Below are 23,752 nucleotides of genomic sequence, written 5' to 3'. Positions count from 1 at the left end.
CCTCCAGAAAGAAACAGTCCTGCCTACACCTTGATTTTAGCCCAGTGAGGCTTATTTTGGATATCTGATGTACAAAATTATAAGATTTTTAAAATTTAAGTCACTAATTTTGTTGTAAGTTATTGTAGTTGAAAATGGAAAATTGATATTGGCCTCTGATTTTTGAAGTGAACTATTGTAATTAATAGAGCCTCTGATATTTGGAGTGTAGCTATTGATGAGGATAACACATTCCACCAAGTACACAAAAGCTACCAGAACTTGTTTGCCTTTTTTACAAAATGGGAGAACAGATTTTAATCTACCACCTCAGTGATACATCAGTTCCTGCACATTATTCCTCAATATGGTCCACAGAGTCCAAGACCCTCACCATGCCATGGAACAGTATATTGGTCTACCATCCTTACATTCTCATGCTCCTAGGATCCAGAAGATTATTGGTAGAAAAAAAAAATGACACAGTGACATGGGTATATATGGTATACACGTTGCTGCTTATTAATCCTCCTTGCACCTAAGAAACAGGTTCAGTTGTTGAAGACTTTGGAGGCAGGCTACAAGATATTTCCTTATGGAAACAATTTTCTTAATAACTCACATGTTCAGGCTTTAAGAACAGTGTAAGGGTCCCTGTGTGGCTCAGTCAGTTAAGTGTCAGAGACTCTTGATTTCAGCTCAGGTCTTGATCTCAGGGTTATGAGTTTGAGCCCCACTCAAACTCTGCACTGGGTATGCAGCCTACTGAAACAAGGAAAGAAAGAAGGAAAGAAAGAAAGAAAGAAAGAAAGAAAGAAAGAAAGAAAGAAAGAAAGAAAGAAAGAAAGAAAAGAAAAGAAAAAAGAAAAGAAGGAAGGAAGGAAGGAAGGAAGGAAGGAAGGAAGGAAGGAAGGAAGGAAGAGAAAATATAAATGAGAGTCTAATATAAGAGAAAGATCTTGTACCATCCCATGCTTCCAAACAAGAGTCTTTGAAATGTGGCTTTACCATCTGGTAGACTCTACAAAGTGAAGACAGTGGCATACGACAGTGTTAAAATGTCTCAAACAGGAGAATTATAAAAGAGAACCCAGAGACTTTTGACCAATTTCATGTAAACTTCAGCAAGAATATCTTCTGCTGTTGAAAATATCTCTGGAACTGCTTTAGGACTTCAGTAGAAACTAAATATCTAACCATTTGGAAATTATATGACCATGTTACTCAAGGTGCTCACCACAAGGTAATGCTAATTAATCTAATCAACATTTCCATAATGTCAGTAAGTCCTATAACACTGAATCAAAAATTATAAAAAGGACATGACTTGTATAAGGTTTGAAAGCATGAATGTTTCATGTGTGCAAGTTTGCTATCTAATATGTATACCCCTGAAAAGTGGTATGCTTCATGGTGAACTTACATTGATGACTCAAATCCATGATAAAGATGATGAAATTGAGAGGTCTTTTTAATTACGGCTGGATGAGTATGCTGGATACTTATTCTAAATTTGATCTTCTTTCCTTCACAGTCGTGGTTTTACAGAGTGATTGGATGTCACTCTAGGATGCGGTATCTGTCCTGATTTGGTGACCTGCATTTGGCACTTTATCTCCTGTAATCAGTGCGTGGGTTAACATTCTTAGTTTCAGACAATAGAACTCTGCAGGTATTTTGATAAAAAGATTATTACAGTTTATGAACAGGCAGTTTACAAAATCATTTAAGAGCTAGCGAAACCAGATCCTACTAGCAACAACTTCCAGAAGCATACTGATCACTCAACTGGAAAGTCAGTAGCTGCCATTGCTGCCACCAGACCCAGATATCACTGCTGTCACCCCAATAACAAAATTGATTTTATATGTTCTGAATGTTCCTCATGTATTAACTTCCATATTATGGTATTCTAGAGGTGAGAAAAGCTTTGAAATATAATTTTATTACTATTTTGATTCTATATGTGAAGAGTAGAATTTATACTATGGTAAGCTATCAAAATACAGGAATCTGATTTTCAGATTTTGTTTTCCAAATGCCATTTTCCATTAAAAGGATCTAGGTCTCCTTGAAGAAATAGCTAATGCTAGGGCCTGGATAGGAAATATATAAGAGTCTGGAACATCTTGTAATGCCAGAAAGTGAAGGAAGTACAAGGAGAAGGGAAGAAGAGGAAGGAATGGGAGAACACAGGGATCACCTGAAAGCACTCTCAATAGACAAGCAGAAAATATTTGAGTAAAAATTTAAATAATGTAGTATTGGATTAAAACTCAAATTATGAAATAAACATACGTGAATCCAACATGACACTGAATAAATAAAGAGAAAATCTTTCTTAGAGAAAAGTTCTAAATATTATGTGTCATCACTTCACCCTTCTCAAGAGGAGGAGCTTAATTCTCCTGTTCTTGATTGTGGGTTGAACTTAATAATTTACTTACAAATGATAGAGTATGCGAAAAGGAAAATAGTAAAGTGAAGAAAGCTGGCAAACACTACTTTAATCAAGTGATCAAGGTTGGCATCACCAGTAATAAGTCATATTGATATCATGAAGCATCATGAAAAAAAAACATCAGACAAACCCAGTTGAGGGGATATTTTAAATACTGACCAATATCCTTCAAACCTGTCAAAACTGTAAGAAACAAGTAAAGACTGAGAAACTGCAATAGGACAGAAAAGGCTACAGAGACATGATGACTAAGTGTAATACGGTATCCTGGATTGGATTATGGAACAGTAAAATGAAAATAGTAGGAATCTTGGTAAAATGTATAGTTCAGCTGACAGTAATGCACTAATGATAATGTTCCAGTTTTGACAAAAGTTCCATGAGTATGTAATATGTTAACATTGGGAGAATCTGTTTGTAGGCTATAAAGAACTCTGTATATCTTTCAAATTTGCTTTAAAACTAAAAGAATTTTAAAAGAAATCTTTTTTTTTAACATAGACATGGTCTTCCAAAGATTTTATGCTGCCATAGTATTTCTTCAATATGAAGGATACAAAGAATAGAGAATATGGTTTGAAGGGAAAGTTTCCAGACACCAAAAGAAGCAGGTCAATGGTGAGACATATTAATGTTCAAGCACTATAAAGATCTACAAATTCTGCTGTTGATTCTAGAACTAACTGTAATTCAAATCAAGTCTTTATTTTTAGATTACATGAGATGGAGCCCACAATGCAACCTGTTGTATATTTCTGATATCGAATTTCATTACTAGCATGTGTAAAGACTAAAACCCAAAACATCTGCACCTAAATAAACTCTATATATCCATCAGCCAGAGACTAAGAGGAATGTACAAAATCAACAGTTAAGTTTAGTACATGCTATAGCAAGATCCCACAATATAGGAAATTCTGGGGTATCCCAAAAAGTAGCCTTAGGGAAGGGGTACTAATAAAGTTTGGAGGACAGAGTTTAGTTATGAAATGATCTTTTCAGAGGTTGTAAGAAATTATAAACTAAAGTTTTGAGAATAGTCAGCGATCTTGTCTTTAGAATACATGAATCCATGAGGAGTTGCTATACCATTTTCTTGGAATATGTGTACCAAATGAACTGGAAAAAGTTTAAACTTATTCTGTGATGAATATCCTGGTTTGGTTTGAAACCCTTCATCTGTTTTATACATTATAATGTAGTCCATTTGGAAAAGTTGTGGTTTCTGTTACTTGTCTCAATTCTTCCTGACACTCTAGCTGTCAGAAGGGCTATTTTTCACTTTATCAAAGCCAACCAACACAGCAGAAGATTAAATAATGAAGTAAAATGCAATTTTTAATGCTTTGAAACAAATCTATTATGTATGCCAGGTGCTGTTCTATTCAGTCTGAATGTTTTTTTAATCTGCAAAAGTCCTTGTAATTGTATGTTGCCATGATTTAGGACAGAATTATCCCAGAGCAGTGTTTATAGTAGTAAAAGTCTATTTTGCTAAATTGCTCACCTATTCCATAAGCCATACCAAATTGCTTTTAAAGAATTCTAGAAATTCTTCAAATATTTTTCTTATAATAAGCTATACCATTTTTAAATATGACTAAATCAATAATGCATAATCTATATCAATCCTTTATTTGCCTTGCAAATTAAGCCTTATGTCTTCTTCTTATATTTTTATCAGAGAAAAATTCACATTAGGAAACTTTAGTTATATATTTAGCATGTCCAGCAGCATTTATTTAATAAATTTACAATTCCAAGCTCAAAGACAGTTGTTTTATGCTTATTTTGGCACAGTGATTGACAACTATGCAATACTCAGTAAATATTGTTAAATGTATGATTGTGTGATAAGTGATTGGAAGTGGTCATGTGAAGAGAAATTTGAGGTACATTCTCAAATGATAAAGCCTAGGAAACAGAAGATAGAAGTAGTAAATAAATTTATTTAATACTTACTTTGTAATTATCTTACCAATGGTGTGATTTTTTAAAAAAGCTTGTTAGTTAATATTGAAATTATTGTAGTCATAAACCATATGACAAGTTACAAAAAAGAAAAGAGAAGAAAGAAAAATACCCTGTTGTATTCAATTAATTTTTCTTTGGCTAAAGACAAGATTATAACTAGCCCTTAGAACATTTTGTTAAAAATTTGTGTGAAAAATATCTGAATAACTGATCCCCTTTTCCTATCAATTTAATTAAGCCTGTAAAAAAAGAAAAACTAATTTACTGTTCATAGTAGAAATAATTAAGAAGCCAATATTTTCCATAAAGGAAAATATGAGTTTTTCAATAAGCATTTGATTCCCTGAATTCCAGAGAATATGTAATGTACCATCTTTACTGTTTTATTAGTTTGGTTTACCCATATAAATTGGTTCTCTCAGGAAGAAGTCTTAATTGAGGCATATATACTTTTTTCAATCTTAGAATAATTATCTTATATCTTATAATTGAATAACTATCAGCATGCAAGCAAATATTATCCTTAAGTTATATTAGAGCACAGTAATCAAACTCCATGCTTACTATTAAAAATTAAATATTTCCAATAGTTATTCCTCTGAAATCACAAAAATCCTCATAATTTCACATTTGCCTTAGCTCATTATAACTTCCCCTTGTCAATAGTCTCAGCATAATTGTAACACAATCCTAGAAACTTTGTTCCATCTGGAGCATAACCTATTGTTCCCCAACACATTACAAAACTCATTAAGCAAAACTCTTAAACATTGGAACTCTCTAACCTCTTGACTATTTTCTCAGGCTCACCACCAGATCCACATATATTTAATGGAAGCTTATTTTCTGATTTCAACTTAATTTAAAAATAAAATTATGTTAAAATATTATATTTTTCAAAGTCATTTATCTCTTTGACCACTGAAAGTAAGCCTGTTGTTCTGACCAGAAAGCCATTGATAAACTTCCAGGGTTACTGAGTTTAAGCCCTTGAGATATTACAATTGTGTTCTTTTATGACTTTTCCCCAGTACACGGAGATCTAACTTGTGGAGAATATATTCCCCATGCCCTCATGATACAGTGCATATTAGTGAGGTTTTATTGCCTAGATGTTTATCTAGAGGTAAGACCTAAGAGGTCACTGGCTCCTTATCAGGAGAATAGAGTCTGTCCTCCAACTCCGGCTGTAGTAGTGAGACTGAACAGGGTTCAACCTCTCTTTTTTAACTTTAAACCACAGAATTATTTTATATATGTTTTCACACCTGCCAATTAGTGGAAAAAATTCACACATTTTTTACCCATCACTATAGAATACACTGAATAATATTATAACTGCATCTTATTTCATAAACCCTTGCAAATATCATCATCATAAATGTGGCATTTCTATACAGACTAAAATAACCATTAACATTAATTTATCACTACTGTAGTAAACATTTATCCTTCTTGTCTTTTTTTGCACACAATCCAATGTGGAAGGCATTTTCATTACTCCTAGTTTATATGCAAACAAAATGATGTTTATAGAGGTTAGCTAAGTTGCCCAAAGCTAAATAGCCAATAAAAGGTTAAGTCAGGATTTGAATGTTAGTATTGTAGGTACAAGTGCAGGAATTTAAACATTACCAATGGAAACAGTCATCAAAATTAAAAGGCAACCGATGGAATGGGAGAAGATATTTGCAAATGACAAGTTGGATAAAGGGTTTGTATCCAAAATCTATAAGGAACTTATCAAACTCAACATCAAAAAAAACAAGTAATACAGTGAAGAAATGAGCAAAAGACATGAACCGACACTTTTCCAAAGAAGGCATCCAGATGGCCAACAGACACATGAAAGATACTCAACATCACTCAGCATCAGGAAAATACAAATCAAAATCACAATGAGATACCCTCTCACACCTGTCAGAATAACAAAAATTAACAACTCAGGAAACAACAGATTTTGGCGAGGATGTGTAGAAAGGAGAACACTTTTGCATTGCAAATTGGTGCAGCCACTCTGGAGAACAGTTATGGAGGTTCCTCAAAACTTAAAAATAGAGCTACCCTATGACCCAGCAATTGCACTACCAGGTATTTACCTAAAGGATATAAGAATACTGATTCAAAGGGCACATGCACCCCAATTTTTGTAGCAGCACTATCAACAATAGCCAAACTATGGAAAGAGCCCAAATGTCCATCAACTGATGGATGGATAAAGAAGTATATATATATACAATGGTGTGTGTGTGTGTGTGTGTGTGTGTGTGTGTGTGTGTGTATACACACAATGGAATATTACTGGGCAATCAAAAAGAATGAAATATTGCCATTTGCAACAATGGGATGGAACTAGAGTGTATTACGCTATGTGAAATAAGTCAGTCAGAGAAAGACAAACATATGATCACTCACTCATATGTGGAATTTAAGAAAAAAATGGATGAACATAGGGGAAGGGAAGCAAAAATAAGATAAAAACAGAGACTCTTAAATACAGAGAACAAATTGAGGGTTGCTGGAGGGGTATTGGGTGGGGGGGAATGGCTAAATTGGTGATGGATATTAAGGAGGATATTGGGATGAGACCTGGATGTGATATGTAAGTGATGAATCACTAAATTCTACTCCTGAAACCATTAGAAAAATAAAAAATAAAATAAAATAAAAATAAAAACAGCACTACCAGCTATGCAGGTTGTTCACTGACAAAGAGTAAGTGGGACCTGTAATTTTCCTTTCCCTCTGCTCACCAAGTCAGGAGCTATTGTGCAGGAATCACATCAGCCTGGAGGATGGTAGCCCTGACTATTATTCAAAGGTTAAAAAATCTGTTCAAGATTGGCCCTTATTAATATAGTTCACAACATCTAATGAGTCAGCATCCAATACCCTTGGTACTCTTCCTCACTAGTTCTTCCCCATATTTAAAATCTCTCATAAGAATCTGTGTCCTGTATTCCCAACACAGTGTTTCAAATCTGATATTTATTAATTCATTCTACCAACTGTAAGGAAGCCACAGATGCACCACAGGTGAAATGACTTACTGCTGTAGCCACAAATGTAGCTCTGTGGGCCCTGACTTAACATTCAGTGGCTTTTCCATCAGAGGAAACTAGACATATGAATTCTTATTTATTAAAATGTAAAGCAACAGCATTCAAATTTCCCTTATACCCAAACAATAGCTATAGTTTTAAAAGGTGACTTTACAAGTGATATTCAGAAAATGCAAAAAAAAAAAAAGAAAGAAAAAAAAGCCTTACTCTGAACTCATTTGTATCAGCAAAACTTTTAAAGTATACAGCACTCAAAAGCGATGATGATCCAATAATTAATTTGAATTAAAGGCAATCTATTTGAGCAGCCATGCTATGAACTGAAGTGTTCCTGACCTCTGAATATTTATTTCACTACCTTTATTAGTCACCACTATTTAAAAATGTGGGAAAATTATATCAAGTAACAGCATAAACATCTATTTTGTGGCAGTTATTTATGAACTTAGACCATGTATTTTAAAGAGATTTATCTGTTTTCCCTAATTATTTTTATAAGAAATATCATTAATTGACTTTTCATTTCAATAAAAAAATCAGAAAGTATTAATACAGCAAAAAGAAAGTAATCTTTGTATAAATCTTTCTGAGAGGAAATTTTTGTCCTTTAACCTTTATTTATGTACTGCACTATATTACTTAGTGCCCATTGTTACAAATCATCATCTAATTATGTTTATTACACAGTAGACACAAATTTCTCTGTGTAAACACATTTTCAAATGTGGAATCAATTTTTCTGGCTGTAAATCAACATTACCAACTGATCATCAGTTCAGAGAACAGCTGCCAGTTATTAAGCATCTATGAGGGAACAGGCCCTCTGCTGTGTGCTGTGTATGTAAACTCCAATGCGTAGCTAGAACTACCTGGCAATGTTTATCAGTGGGAAAGAGTGCCTTTTCTTTTGTGAATGTCATTCTGTTAATATGGTACCTTATTCTCCATTTATTTTATGCTTTTATCACTTATTTTTGAATGTTTCAAAATGTTTGTCTCTACAATAGAAGGCTAGTTATTAAGAACAAATAGCCCTTCCCTGATTTTCTTTAAAATCACTGTACATCATGTATATTCATAATACTTCTCTGCGTTTCTTTGCCAGCAGACACAGAGGTAGTGGCAAATGTTTTGTTTCAAGGAATAAAATTCAGTTATCAAGAAGAGAAACATCCTATTATAATTGAAAGGCTCAGATTCCCTTGACATAGATGAAATTCAATGGTAACTCTACTTCATTAAACCACTGTAGATATAGCCTGGCTTGGGTGGAGAATTGAAAATGATACATTTTCGGAAAGATTTTAAGCAGGCATAACTTAATGTTATAAGTTGGGTTTACTCCAAGGTACTGAAATATTTATGTATTGTTTCTTCCTGCTGTCAAGTAGCTTGCTATATGTGAGTGTTATTTAGACACGTAATCACTAATGTTAGGTTACTAAGTTACTGTGCAAGTAAGGAAAGTTGAAATCCTTTTGCTTTATTATCAGTTGAATTCGATGCACCCTTTGGCTTTCAGATAACATTCGTACTGTGCTCCAATAAGAATAAGCTTTAACTGAGCCTCCAGCGACCCACACAGATGTGATACACAAAAGGAACAGGGTTGCTTGAGATGTCGCTTATAGAGGATGATTTAGTTACCGGCACACTTCAAAGAGCCATCCCATTAAAAGATGGGCAACAAGAAAGCAAAAGGAGAAAATTACTGTAGGAAGAAGGGTTAAAGAAAAAGTCAGGGAATATAAGGGAAGGACTTCTACATCCACAGTATCTTTATTATTTTATTTGGCTTAAGAAATGAATCCAGTATAAAATCATAAAATAACAGTATGAGTTGGAAGCAAGATCATTGCAATTATAATCATGATTATCATGATAAATTACTTACAGGACAATGAGAAAATGCTTGAATTTTAAGTGATATGCAGTATTGTAAGAACATCCAGGTTACCATTTATTTTGCTCAGGAAAGAGTAAGCATATATTGCAGAAAGGTAAATCTCTCCAGTTTAACTTATTTTCAGAGAATATTTTATAAACTACTTTTTAAATAAAGTCAAGATTTTTTAATGTAGGGTATTTAAGAAATAAAATAAGTCATATTGTGATAGATATCTGTTTCTTTTGAAGAGTGTAAAATCACTAATCTTCCCTTTTTTTTGTTTTTGTTTTTTTTTTTTTTTTTTTTTTTTGGTAATGAATGTTAGTGACAGATTCATAGACTAAAGCTGTAAGTAGACAAAAGTTCCATTTGGATTTGGTTATACTGCTTGGTATATAAGAGAAGTTGTGAAATTTCTTTTCATTTATGTATAATTTAACCTATGTCTTTAAGGACAGTATATCATCATGAAGGAGTATATATCCAAAAATTAATTAATCCGTTAATTAACCAAAGAACAAAGTTGTTTCTATTTGACATTAACTGAATCATTCTATAAATTATCAAGTTTATATTTAAAGGTTCTAAGTATTATTCCTCCCATGCAAAAAGTTGCTTTTTATCTTATTTTTAATATCTGTGATATCTTTTTTGCTAAAGTGTTTTGTGCCCTTTTATTTAGGTCAAATTTGTATGTGGTTTCCTCTCTTTTTTAATATTGGAGGTTTCATGGTCAACACAACAACATAAAACTTTTCCTAATTATGCAAAATAGTTTTGATCATATTAACATATGAATTTAAATTTAACACATTTTAGCTTTAAACACTAACACAGTGGTCTCTGTGTAAGATTAATCATAGAACCTACCTCATGAACATTTGAAGTTGGCTCTCTCAGTTATTTAACTTTTCATTTATGGTTATTTGTACTAATAAAAATACAGCATCAATCGTTTCAAGCTACATAAAACTACTTCCCTATGATCATAACACAATGCAAATGTTCTCTATTTCCCGAAAGCTCTTTTTTCCTGTCTCACCTCTTCATTTCCTAAAGCACAAGCCTTTTCATTTGTGCCTGTTGGGATATGAATGATTCCTTCATAAGTATACAGGATATTACAGTAAAAAGATAACACTTTATGGGGTATATAAATAGAACTCTGATTAAATCCTGACTATTCTTTTTAACAGCTGCGTGACCCTGAGCAAAGAACTCAACTTCTCTGTTTCTTAATTCCTAGATGTGTAAATGGAGATAATAACACCTACCCCAAAGGTAAATGATGTAACATAATTAAAACATCAGACAGAGCACATCAGTAGTGAGCACTTCATAAATATGAGTTCATTACCGCCTCCCTCCAACTACTTTATATCAAGTTCTCCTAAGATAAAGCAGGAGCTTTGCTGTTGCCCAAAAAAAAAAAAAAAGTGTAATGACACTTGGGAATATATTAGTCATTCATTTCATATTCATCATTGTGCATATGGTAAAGATTTTTTTGACAGGCCTTAGAAGTCAGAATAATAAAATCATACATTTAAATTCCATAAGTATATTTGTTGCCCTAGGAAATGTTGATGTTATGTGACTCCATATGTTGGGACGCAACTACAAATTTAAATAATTATCTGTGAAGTCTTTGGAATGTGACCTCTTAAGACGCAAAATTCTGAAGTCTGCCTAATTATTTGACAGAATATTAGAAATAGAGCAACCTTTATACACCTATTTCAAATTATTATTTGTGACATACACAGGTTTCAAAAGTAAGCCAAATGCCCAGGAACACATAACTATTCACATACAATGTAATAGACACTGTGCCAAATGGTTTGGAAACCTCAAAATAAATCAATGATATAGACATTTTTAACCTTTGACAAATTTGGACTGAGAGAGAGAGAGAGAGAGAGAGAGAGAGAGAGAGAGAGAGGCTTTAATTAGAAAAACTCAATATTGCAATAGGGAGACTGCTGTAATCTCAGAAATCTGTGACCCTCTCAAATTCAAACAGAACAAGGTTTTTATGATAGGATAAAACAGGGATAAGCACATATAAGCAGAATCTTTGGTGGGGAAACTGAAAATGACCAGTAGGGTCTGATAGGAAAAATGTCTCCCTGTGATCAGCTGATTCCCAGGAGAAGTTGACAAAGTAGGCATGCTTCACTTTTGTTCTTGATCAGGCTTGGGACCAAGCAGAGTTCAGGGGTCTGTAGGTAAAAAAGAAACCAGACTAAACTTTGGTAGAGGCAAAGCAGGGGGTAAAGAATGAGCAATGCTTAACATGTATTCACTTTCTTTTATTTCTTTGAAGATTGTTAGGACTGAATTGTATTCCCTTAAAATTTATATGTTGGGGCCCTAACTCTCAGTGTGACTGTATTTTGAGATAGAGCTATAAGCAGATAACTGAGGTTAATAAGATCACAGGGTGGAGCCTTAATGTGACATGATTGCTGTCCTTGTGAAAGATCAGAGTTCTCTTTCAGGTGTCGCAGAGGAAAGGCTACCTGAGGACACAGCAAGAATGCAATCATCTGCAAGCAGGAAAGACAGCCCTCACAAGGAACCAGATCAGTTGGCACCTTGATCATGGACTTTTAGACACCATAACTGTGAAAAAACAAATTTCTGTTGACTAAGGTACCAAATCTGTAATATTTTGTTATGGCAGCCCTAGCAGACAAAAACATGAAAAAGTTGAAGCCCCAAGAATTTAAAGATTTTGCCCACTTCACAATCTAGTATGAAGGGGAATCAGAGAGCATGCCCTGATCTGTCCGATAGTGGTATCCATGATATACCACCTTGCACATTACCTTTGCAACTAACGAATTGCTGAATTATTTAAACCTCATTTTTTGTTTCTTAATTCAGATCCCAAATTATTATACCATAGCTGCCTTGATATGATATAATGGTAAAGCCCACTTTACTCCAGGATTCTCTTTAGAATATTCGGCTGGCGATCCTTGGACAATGTTGCTCTCTCTACAATCTTACTCCATGCACTGGAGGTTCCATACCTTTTATGATCGGGGATTTTAAGTCTTTTTTTCTCACTGAATAGTCAGTAATAAGATTTAAGCAAGGTTGCTTATGTAGAGCAAGTATCTGCTTTCACTTCAACTATGTTTATTTAGAGTGATTTTAGGAAAATCATCGGGAAAAAAACTAAAAATATCTCCTATTCATGCTATGCCTTGGTGCCTCCATGGATTTTTAAAAAGTGTATTAATTATATCTCTACTATTTTTGCTTTCCATCTTTCATTTGTCTTATTGATTAATATGATCTTTTTTTTTCTCATGGATATAAGATGTTGCTTCCTGCAATTTCAAATGAATAGTAGTGATATTAAAGAATTTATGTGTTTGTTTCACTGAGAAATTATTTACATATATCTGTTACTGTAGATTAAAAACAATTTTCTCTGAGAATGAGGTTAAACAGTACACAAGATCATAATGGGACATGTTTTGTTTAGAAAATTCAGCATTTGCCTAAGGCCTGTGGTTCAGGATCATATGTATTTTGCCTTCTGCACACAATGAGCATTTTAATTTGTGGGTTTTCTTAAACAGGAAAATAAGTCATCAAATAATAGAAGTTAATTTAAATAATAGAAACTGTATATCAAGACTGCATGACTCTTACCAAATGAGAGTAAGAAAAAAAATAGCATAAGATAGGTGCTTTCCACCTAGGACAAAAATTTTTAATAGCTTTGAGATTCCTTTGCTAATCCAATAAAAGCTTACCCTAAAAAATGACATAGGTGCATAACTATAATACCATGCATATAATTGCAGTGGATTTGTAGATTCTAGAAGTCCTAAATCTGTAGGAAGTTTTATCTTTTTTTTTTTTATGAGAGAGACAGAGTGAGTGAGAGAGAGAGAGAGAGAGAGAGAGAGAGAGACTGTACTTGTGCAGATGCACATGAGCAGGGTAGGGGCAGAGGAAGAGGGGGTGAATATTAAGCAGGCTCCATGCTCAGCACAGAGCCTGATGTGGGGGTCAATCTCATGGATCATGACCTGAGCAAAAATCAAGAGTTGGAAGCTTAACTGACTGAGCCATCCAGGTGCCCCTATCATTATGTTTTTAATCTTGTCATTTAACATCAAATCTTCTCCATGTTGAAAGAGATGTGATAATTTAGGCAAAAAGTAAATATTTGATAATATTTGTTATACATTATCTTGTCAGGATGAGAATAAAACACAACCTCATTTGAAATTTAATAAAATCTTATTCCACTCCAGAAATTAACAGATCAAAATGGCATTCAGAAAAGTTTTTCAATGTTTTCATCTGTAAAAAGTAAAAATTCGATCCGGGGGTGGCTGGGTGGCTCAGATGGTTAGGCATCCAACTTCGGCTCAGGTCATGATCTCATAGCTTGTGAGTTTGAGCCCCGCATTGGGCTCTGTGCTGACAGCTCAGAGCCTGCAGCCTGCTTCAGATTCTGTGTCTCCCTCTCTCTCTCTGCCCCTTCCCTGCTCATGCTCTGTCTCTGTCTCAAAAATAAATAAAAACATTAAAAATTTTTTAAAAATAAAAATAAATAAATAAATAATATTAGATCCTGTGTGTGTGTGTGTGTGTGTGTGTGTGTGTGTGTGTTTACTTTTGTATGTATATAGATAAATATGTGTGAGCACTAGGAACATCTTGTTTCCAGTGTTTGGTCATTGACACCAATTCCTGACACAGAATCCCTAACTTACTTGGAGTTTCATGCTTGATGTCAGTTTCTTGTGTTCCAGTGAGGTGATTCTTGGTGGGTTCCTGGATGGTGGCTGGTTACCAAAATGACCAAGCAATGTTTAGAAGCTTAGAATTTTCAGCTCCAGCCCATTCTCTAGAGAGGGGAGAGGGGCTGAAAATGAAGTTAATGATCTATCATGCCTATGTGATGAAGCCTCCAAATAAGCTCCCCAAAATACAACAGGGTTTGAATAGCTTCCAGGTTGTTGAACACAGGCAGGTGCTCGGTGAGTGGCAAGGCCCTCAGAGTACATGGAAGCTCCGTGTCTCTTCTGACATACTTTGCCCTACACATGCCTTCCATCTGTATCCTTTATCATATCCTTTTACAATAAAGTGGTAAACAATAAGTAATTTTTTCTTTTTTTCTCAAATCTGTGAATCACTCTAGCAAACTAATTAAACCCAAGGAGGGGATGATGGGAACTTCTAATTTATAGCCAATAACTCAGAAGCATGGTTGGCAACCAGGACTTGTGATGGCTTCTGAAGTTTTTTGGGTGGTAGCAGCCTTGTGAGTCTGAGCCCTTAACCTGTGGGATCTGACACTAACTACAGGCAGATAGTGTCAGAATTAAGGACACTCGGTGGGTGTTGACAAATTGCATGATGTGGGAGAAACCTCCACACATCTCATGCCAGATGTGTTGTAAGAATAATAGTACTGTGAGAGTAAACTGAAACACAGAAGAAGGACTAGAGTTTTCCTACACTATAGACTATATACATAACTTAAGCCACTTAAACTGTAGTGGTTATATGAGAGGATTTATTTGTTCAGGGTATCATTTAGAGGGGTGTGTGTGTTGAGAGAGAGAGTGAAAGAGAGAGAGAGAGAGAGAGAGAGAGAGAGAGAGATACATGTCATATATATCAATTGATGATGTAAGAAACTAAAAAAAATATATAGGTGAAATCAGGAATTGACATTGGCTAATAAAATCAGAAAAGATCATTAAAGACTAATATAATCTGATAAGGATATCAAATATTGCTTAGCTACATGACTAGGACATCACTTTGCCAAATAGCATAGTAAATTCTCTGTTTTTATTTTACTCATCTATCAGTGACTTGGACCCAGCTCATCCTTCTTTACTCTTGACTTTCCTAATTGGCTTCCATGGCACACTCTCTTAGTTTTTCCCTTAAGTCCCTGAAGCTCCTTTTTAGGCCCCTTTTCTGGTTTTTCCATATCCCCTCCATCTCTAGACATTGATATGTTACCTCTTTAAGCGTTAATATCTCTTCCTTTCCAAGCTATACTCATTTTTTAAAATATGGTCCTCATGTGGTTCAGCATCAACATCACTTAACAACTGGTTAGAAATGCAGATTTTTCAGGACCACCCAAATTTTTAGAATCAGAATCTGGAGTGGGGCTCAGGAATCTGGGTTTAACAATCCCTCCAGGTGGTTCTTATAAGTGCTGAAACAAGAAGCTCTGCTCTGGGTAGCAGCATCCATACCTATTGTTCTAAGCCATTTACAGGCTGGTGATTCCAGTATTTAATACCTACAGTCCCATCTTCAACTTTAATGCCTTCAGACTAAAAGTTTTAACTACCTCATTAAAACTTGAATTGGGATGATCTACAGGCTCCTCAAAATGAACATGTCCAAAATTAATTCCTGAAATCCTCTCTCTCCCCCAAACAGTTCCTCTCATGGTCTTCTGTAGATTTATTTGTCTTCTTCCTTTGGTCCAGCCAAATCTTTTGGATCCATTGTTGACTTCTGTCTTTTTCTCATTTCCCACAGCAAATCTATCGGCCAATTTTCTAAGCAATAATTTCAAAATTCATTTTGCCATTTAAACCACTACCATACTCTCCAATCTGTGAAGGACTAAAGGTACTGGGCAATTAAGGAAATGATTTATTTAAGGCTGATGCAATAATGAGAATGGTCATTAGTGAAGAATATCTCAAAGAAAAGGAAGGGTGCTTGGGATTGTGTAGAGGTAGTTAACAAGGGAGTCTTTGTTGAGTCTTATGAAAGCCATAGGAGAACAGGGTGGTCCTTTATGGTTGCCCATGTTCCAGAGCACAAACAAATGAGAGGATTTCTTAACTGTTGCTGCTTTTCAGGAACACAAGTCTTAGATAAAATTCAGCATTTTCAAAGGCATCATCATCCCCCCAACAGGATAATGTAATAGCATACACCCTGACTCACTTCATCCTTACTCCCCATCTTGTCTATTATATATGCAGATTGATGGTTTGAAAACATAAGTAAGTCATGCTATTCATCTCTCTACAATCCTCACATGTCCTTCAAAATCACATGTAGGAAAATCCAAAATTCTCATCATGCCCTAAAATATCACCTGTTGTCAATCTGACCCTCAAGTCACTGTCCTATACCTTACCAAATTCTTCAGTTTTTCCTAAGCTCCAGATGCTTAACAGTAGAAGGTATTTGCTCTTGCTGTTTTCTAAAAAGCTCTTAATCCACGGGGCTTATCCACTTATTTTTTTCAGATCTCTGTTCACACATCGTCTTATTGGGCAGGTTTCTCCTAACCACCCTATAAATGAGCATCACTGTGTTCCCCACTCTCTTTATCATTCTCCTACTCTTTTCCATTTCTTCAAGTAATTTTCCCCCTCTGACATACATGTAATTTTGAGGGGAAGAGGGTCTGTTTTCCTCACTCCCTCCCCAATTTCAACATAAGTTCCATGGAGGCAGGGACTTTTATTTGTTTATTACTTATCTCTAGAAACTTGAAAAGTCCTTAGAATATAGTAGAGGCTCAATAATTATTTACTAAGTGAGTTGAATGAATAGCCCATGACAATTCACCAATATATTATGTTAAGGCAGAAAAAAAAAATCTATGATAAATCAAATCTTAGGAAAATACACATAAAAGTGGCAAGAAAAACTGTAAGTAATTCTATGCTCATAAATATCTACATAGAAATGGATATGTAATTTAAAATATATTTAAAGCTTTAAAATAGAAATAAATATATAATTTAGCTTTATTTTTTTAATTTTTTTTTTCAACGTTTATTTATTTTTGGGACAAAGAGAGACAGAGCATGAACGGGGGAGGGGCAGAGAGAGAGGGAGAAACAGAGTCGGAAACAGGCTCCAGGCTCTGAGCCATCAGCCCAGAGCCCGACGCGGGCCTGAACTCAGAGACCGCGAGATCGTGACCTGGCTGAAGTCGGACGCTTAACTGACTGCGCCACCCAGGCGCCCCGAATTTAGCTTTAATCTAAACCTTTATCATTAGCTCTTCATAGTCTGTGGTTCTTGATTCATATACAGCAAAGAAAAAATAACAAAGAGCACTGAAGATAAACAATGAGAAGCAAGAGGATAAAAAATACACAGTGGCACCAACACCTGGAGAAAGTAAAAATACTTCAGTGTCAATAATGAAGCAAAAAATAATTGTTGAATGCCTACTATATGCCAGTTCTTTCTTTCAAAGAGATTGAAGTGCCTTGGGACTAGAGAATACAAAGAGTAATCAAAAAACATGAAAAGTAACTATGCTAAATACAATTTGAAATTCTTGGTATGTAAAGAGATATGAACAAGAACCCAGCTTAATTAAATGACTTTACGTTTCCAGACTGAAATATATTATATGCCAAAGGATTGAAAGCATATATATGGTATAATGTCTAACATATGGCAGAGAATTAATTTATTAAATTTTGATAAATTTTCAGTAAATACAGTAGTTTTTAATATTATGTAAGGAATCACAAAGAATATAAGATTTGTTGAGAGACAGGCAAAATTCTAAACTGCATAATCACATAGAAGGATTATTTGAAAACATTTAGAAATAGCTATTACTATAAATGAGAGGATTTTCATTTGGAATAGTAGTCCCAATAAACCACTTTGGTTGTTGTTGTTCTTATTAGACTGATAGTCTAGGAAGAACTACTATATATACGCACACACTTATTCATTATAATTAACCTCTTTATACCACTGCTGCCTCTTGGCTTTTATTACTCTTTAGACCATGAATGACCTAGAAAAGGAGAAGAAATGCTCACTCATGTTTACTTTATCAAATCATAGAAACTTAAATTATGTCAATGATAAAAATTATATATATATGTGTGTGTGTGTGTTTGTGTGGATAGATAGATAGACGGATAGATAGATTCCATCAAGATAGTGAATGGACTCTATACTAAAGAGTGTTGATTCAATATCAGCATAGCTGAATCTTAGAAAATATGCCACTGAATTTTATTATCTTTTTTACATTTAATACCTTTATCAAAAATTTAATGTCCACTAATATCTTCAAACAAACAAGCACATAGCTAAAATTAATACACTTTGTATATCTAGCCAGCATGCTAATGACATAAAACTGATAAATACTTGCAAATATTATAAGTTAGAGTCAAGATTTCTTGTATATCACCACACTAGACATAGTCTCAACTAATGACATCAATTTTTATACAAAATATGAAGTATGATTTAGAACTATGCTTTTGAATTACAGGTCTGGTGCAAAATTTCCACATGGTTCAGAATACTACTAGATGTGAATACTAAAGCCTTAAGGTAGGTATCTTAGTCTTTGACTCCTTACATACCTTTTGAAATATAGCACAATATTTTGTGCAAAACAGGTGTTCCTTAACTGATTACCTCAGATCAAAAAACATAAATGTCTGCTACTATCCAGGATAAGCAGACATGCCACATTTCACTCACAATGATGATAAACCAAAGTGTGTGCAGAAAATGAGTGCCAACACGTGAAGATTGTGAAAACCATGTATTTTGAAAAATCCTAGAAGGAATTAGGAACCTTTATACTGGAAATAAATTTTGTAGGTTGAGTAGTATAAACATTCTCAAAATTTAATTTAAAAACAAAAACTGTCATGTGGAAGAGAGATTAGATTTATTCTGTTTACTTTCAAAAGGCAAAATTAGGGCCATGTCTAATTTCTGACCTTTAGAATGTCCCTAAACAGAACTGTCTCCTTTTACAGAGCAAGTGTCATATCAGTAGAAAAAATTCAAAAGCAGACACAATTATTTTCTGTTATTGTAGAGAGGCTATTGCATTAGGTTGGAGATTGTACAGGGTGACCTGCAAAATTATTTTCAATTATGTTGTTTTATAATTATATTGCTCTAAACTGTTGAGGAACTGGAGTACTAAGCCATTGAGGAAAGAGACTCTTGTGGCTGTCTTGATCTCAGCAGCTTTTATCGTTTATGACTTTTAATCTTGGTACTTTCACTTGTGACATAATTAACCCCTTTACACTAATGCTACCACTTATCTTTTATTACCTTTAAGACCCTGAGGAACCTAGAAAAGTAGGAAGGAACATTTCTACTCATGTACTTGGGAACAGATCATAGAAACTTGAATCATGTCAATGATATAATGATAAAAATTCTAATAATATATGTGTAGCACATTTTAATTTTTAGTATGCCTTCACTTTTCAAAAAAAAACTTACATATAGTAGTAATAGTGTATTGTAGAGTACTAACTTCACATATTAATTGTTTCTGGATTCATTTTTACCTTTTTTCTTTGCATAATGAACTATAATATATACTCTCAGAGGGCCTAAAATCCTCCCGTACTTTCTTTGATGAGAATAGATGAGAAAAACTGCTAATTTGCTTTGAAGTTAATTTTTGTTTCACCCCTAGATTCTAAAGCAAACTGTTAAGATATTTTGAAGATCTTCCAGGTTATGCTGTGAATATTTTATAAAGTAGCAATTGAAAGTTTAAAAGTAAACATTTTTGGAAGGAAAAGATCAGCAGTTCAATTTCAGTGAAACTGATTACAATTACAACTGGCAGTTTTAAAGATATTTAATATAATTATTGGCCTTTGCAAATAATAGTGGTTTAAAGATTACCAATATTCTACTCCAAGAAATACATGTATATATTAAATGAATTTCTACAATAGTTTCTTTCTAGTACAGTAGTCATTCATTCATTTACTCAGTTTCTTTTGAGTGTCTGCTCTATGCTAGTCATTGCTTTGACATTAGGGGTAAAAATAGGAACAATACATAAGGAATAATAGAACATGAAAAGATCCAGATGCAAAAGAAAACATAGATCATCTGATGAAACCAAGAAAATCAATTTGGTTGGGGCACAGAATGTGGATTAGAAGCTGATGTTAGAAATGAGACTATTGGGGCACCTGGGTGGCTCAGTCGGTTAAGCATCTGACTTTGGCTCAGGTCATGATCTCATAGCTCGTGAGCTAGAGCTCTGCTTCTGACAGTGTGGAGCCTGTGTGGGATTCTCTCTGTCTCCCTCTCTCTCTGCCCCTCATTCACTCGCACCTTATCTCTCTCAAAAATTAAAAAAAAAAGGCTTAATGCTAATACTACTAAAAAAAGAAATAAAACTGCTGTGGTGAGGAGGGGGTAAGATTATGAGTAAAATTGCCTATGATATGAGGTTCAGAGATAAGTTTTTTAATCAATAATGTAATATGATTTTCGTGTTAGAAAGATCACTGTATAAAATAAGTCAAAATTGGAAACTTGCATCTGCTATGAAATATGAGTTTGATTACCCCAACTCTATGAAGGAGGAAGTATAGCAGAGGTTGGTGGGGAGAAGATATTGATGTGGAGTGGGGGTCAACATTAAAGACAAAGAAAAACTAAGAGGTCAGAGTAGAAATCCAGGTTAAAGATGATGGTATCCTGTGTAAGGAGGGAAAACTGTTCCTTTCTTCCCTTCTAGATTCTTTGACTAGTCTAATAATTAAATAAACACAAGATAAATTAACAGGAGAAAACAAATTTAATTTCATATGTACAGGAGCCCCATAAAAAATATTATGAGACTCCAAGGCAGTCAAGCAACTGAGGCTTCTATGTACGACCCTGAGCTAAGGGGAAAGGGAGTTGAAGTTCATGGGTTCAAAGGGGAGGAAGTCAATTCACAAGAACATGAAAAGAGCTAATGTTTGGTAAAGACATGCTTGCCATGGCATGCACATAAATCCTTGTTATATAAAAAGTTGTCTCTGGCAATAGCTCTCTTCCTGGGACATGCTCCCTGTCCAAATTCTTTTAGGCAATTAAGGGGGAGGTAAAAAGCTTTTCCTGAATTTGCCAGGTCTTAATTGTGTTCAACTCAGAACAATCCACTTGCCAAAATGGCACATTTGCGGGGGGGCATATTCTGCTCCCCCTCACTTGGGTCACAGAATTAAAAGAGGTTAGTGGACATAACTGAATAATTTAGAACAGCACAATTCAATAGAAATATGATGCAAGTTGTTTAGGTAGTTTTACATTTTCTTGTAGCTACGTTAGAAAAGGAAAAAAAACCAAGTGAAATTAATTTTAATAATAATAACATATTTAACCTCAAATATAATCATTTCACAAGTAATCAATATAAAACAATTCCTAAGGAGATATTTCACATACATTTTTGTTACTAAGTATTCAAAACTCACATCCCAATTCAGACACTAAATTTTCTATCAGAAATACTTTATCAATACTTACATTTCATAAAATTTGAAAAGATTGTTTACATAGTGTACTTCTTCAAAATGTACATAAAAGTTTTCCAATAACTGAAACAAGTATTGTGATGTTGTGACTTATAAAAATAAATATGTCTTTGGTCTTCATCCCCATTTTTGGCACAGAACTCCTAAAATCCTTGGAATTTCCTAAGTGGTAAGAGCTATAAAAGTGTCTCTTATTATGTTAATAAGGTGACTTTTGGAAGGAACCAAAGAATGGAGCTTGTTGCCAGAACCAGTCATGTGATTAGAGGTTGTAACTTTGAGTTCCACCTCCCAGATTTCCAGAAAAGGGAGGAGACAACAGGCTGCACTGGTTGCCAATAGCCAATGACTTAATAAATCCTGTCTGTGTGATGAAGCCTCCACAAAACTCAAAAGGACAGGATTTGGAAAGCTCCCAGTTTGCTGAAATCATGGAGATTTGAGGAGAGTGGCAGGTTCAGAGAGCATGAGAGCTCCATGCCATTTCCCCACACCTTGTTCTATGCATCTCTTCATCTGGGTGTTCCTGAGTTATACCTATTCATATTAAACTTATAATCTAGTAAGTAAATGATACTATTTCTGTGAGCTGCTTTAGCAAATTAATTGAACCCCAGGAGGAGATCATGGGAATCTCCATCTCCCAGTTGGTCAGAAGCACAGGTGACAACCTGGACTTGTGACTGGCATCTAGTCTGTTTGTGTGTGTAGGTGGGGGACAGCCTTGGGAACTGCACCTTATCCTGTGGGATCTGATGCTATCTCTAGGTAAATAGTGTCAGAATTGAATTGAATTGTAGGATACCCAGCTGGTCGTGGAGAATTGTTGGTGGTGTGGGTTGGAATTGACTGACAAGAACCTTTAAGTGTCAATTTAAACATTTAAATTTAAATTGAGAAAAATTCCATAAAATCTAAAATTCAATTTTTCAGTTTTCCCTGATCACATTTTAGTTGCTCAATAGCTGTAAGTATTGGCTACCATATAGTATATTGGCTACCGAATAGTATAGTGAAATTTTAGAAGATATATAGAAAGAAAAAAAGAACACTTGGTGCAAGAATAGATATGGTGGAAAAGGAAATGGAATGGCCAAGTGTTGAGGCCAGGTGTTCTGACTTGGGCACTTTAGTGGATGGTAGACTCTCTCAGTGCGATAGAGAATGTAGCAGGAGGAGCATTTGGGTGAGATTAAGGGAGACCAGAATGCTGATAAATACTGAACATAATTTTGAAAGAGAGATTTTTCAGTATATAAGCTTGTAACTTCAAATTGAATTGTGGTGCAGTGCATACAAAATCTCTAGCACATCTCTGAAAGCTTGCAATCAATAAACTATTGTTTAAGGAATAAAATAATACAGTTGCCATTGCTTTGCTCCATTCTGACTAACAATGTCCGAGCATTACTATATTTAAAAATGTGAAATCGGTGATTTTTCCTTTTGTTGTCTTCTCATCTGCCTAATCATTAGTCCTTTCTATTCTTCATTCTAGAACGTTATCACCCAATTGTTTTCCATAAAGTTTTTCTTCATAAGAAGAATAGTTTCTGATTCTAAATCCTGAAGGGCATTCAGAGAATTAAAGCACATTAATACAGTTAGAGTTATATTGTATCTTTCATAAATAATTTATGGGCAAACCTACCTTTTAGGGTAAATTTACCAAAATGAACATACTATGAAATCGGTCAACTTAATTTGTAGGAAGACAAAAAAAGTATGTAAGGCATTCCATGTATCAATTTTTATGAGGAGTTTAAATGTCATTAATTGTAATCACTTTTAATCAAGACAATAAAAAAATAGGGGTGCCTGGGTGGCTTAGTTGGTTAAACATCTGACTCTTGGTTTTGGCTCAGGTCATGATCTTGCTATTCATGGGATCATGCCCCACGTCAGGCTCCGCACTAACAACACAGGGCCTGCTTGGGATTCTCTCTGTCCCTGTCTCTCTGTCCCTTCCCCTCCCCTGCTCATGCTCTCTGTCTCTTTCTCAAAATAAATAAATAAACTTTTTAAAAAGACAATAAAAAATGTTAAAGATAATTAATATTCATTGATAATTATATAT

At 34.5% G+C, this 23,752-nt stretch overlaps 1 long non-coding RNA gene across 1 annotated transcript in view; it reads left to right on the top strand.

The window, feature by feature from the left end:
- The first annotated feature begins 833 nt into the window (after positions 1-833).
- LOC123384424 overlaps positions 834-23,752 on the top strand; it is a 37,808-nt gene continuing 14,889 nt past the window's right edge. Inside the window, exons 1-4 of the long non-coding RNA XR_006595487.1 lie at positions 834-3,058; positions 10,561-10,645; positions 11,866-12,019; positions 18,648-18,709. This is a non-coding gene — a long non-coding RNA (uncharacterized LOC123384424). The remainder of the gene's footprint in view (positions 3,059-10,560; positions 10,646-11,865; positions 12,020-18,647; positions 18,710-23,752) is intronic.

This window comes from Felis catus, chromosome A1 (assembly GCF_018350175.1).
Source record: "Felis catus isolate Fca126 chromosome A1, F.catus_Fca126_mat1.0, whole genome shotgun sequence".
In the NCBI taxonomy this organism is placed as follows: Eukaryota; Metazoa; Chordata; class Mammalia; order Carnivora; family Felidae; genus Felis; species Felis catus.
Note: the sequence above shows the minus strand (reverse complement) of the source record. Positions and strands in the feature narration are given on the sequence as shown.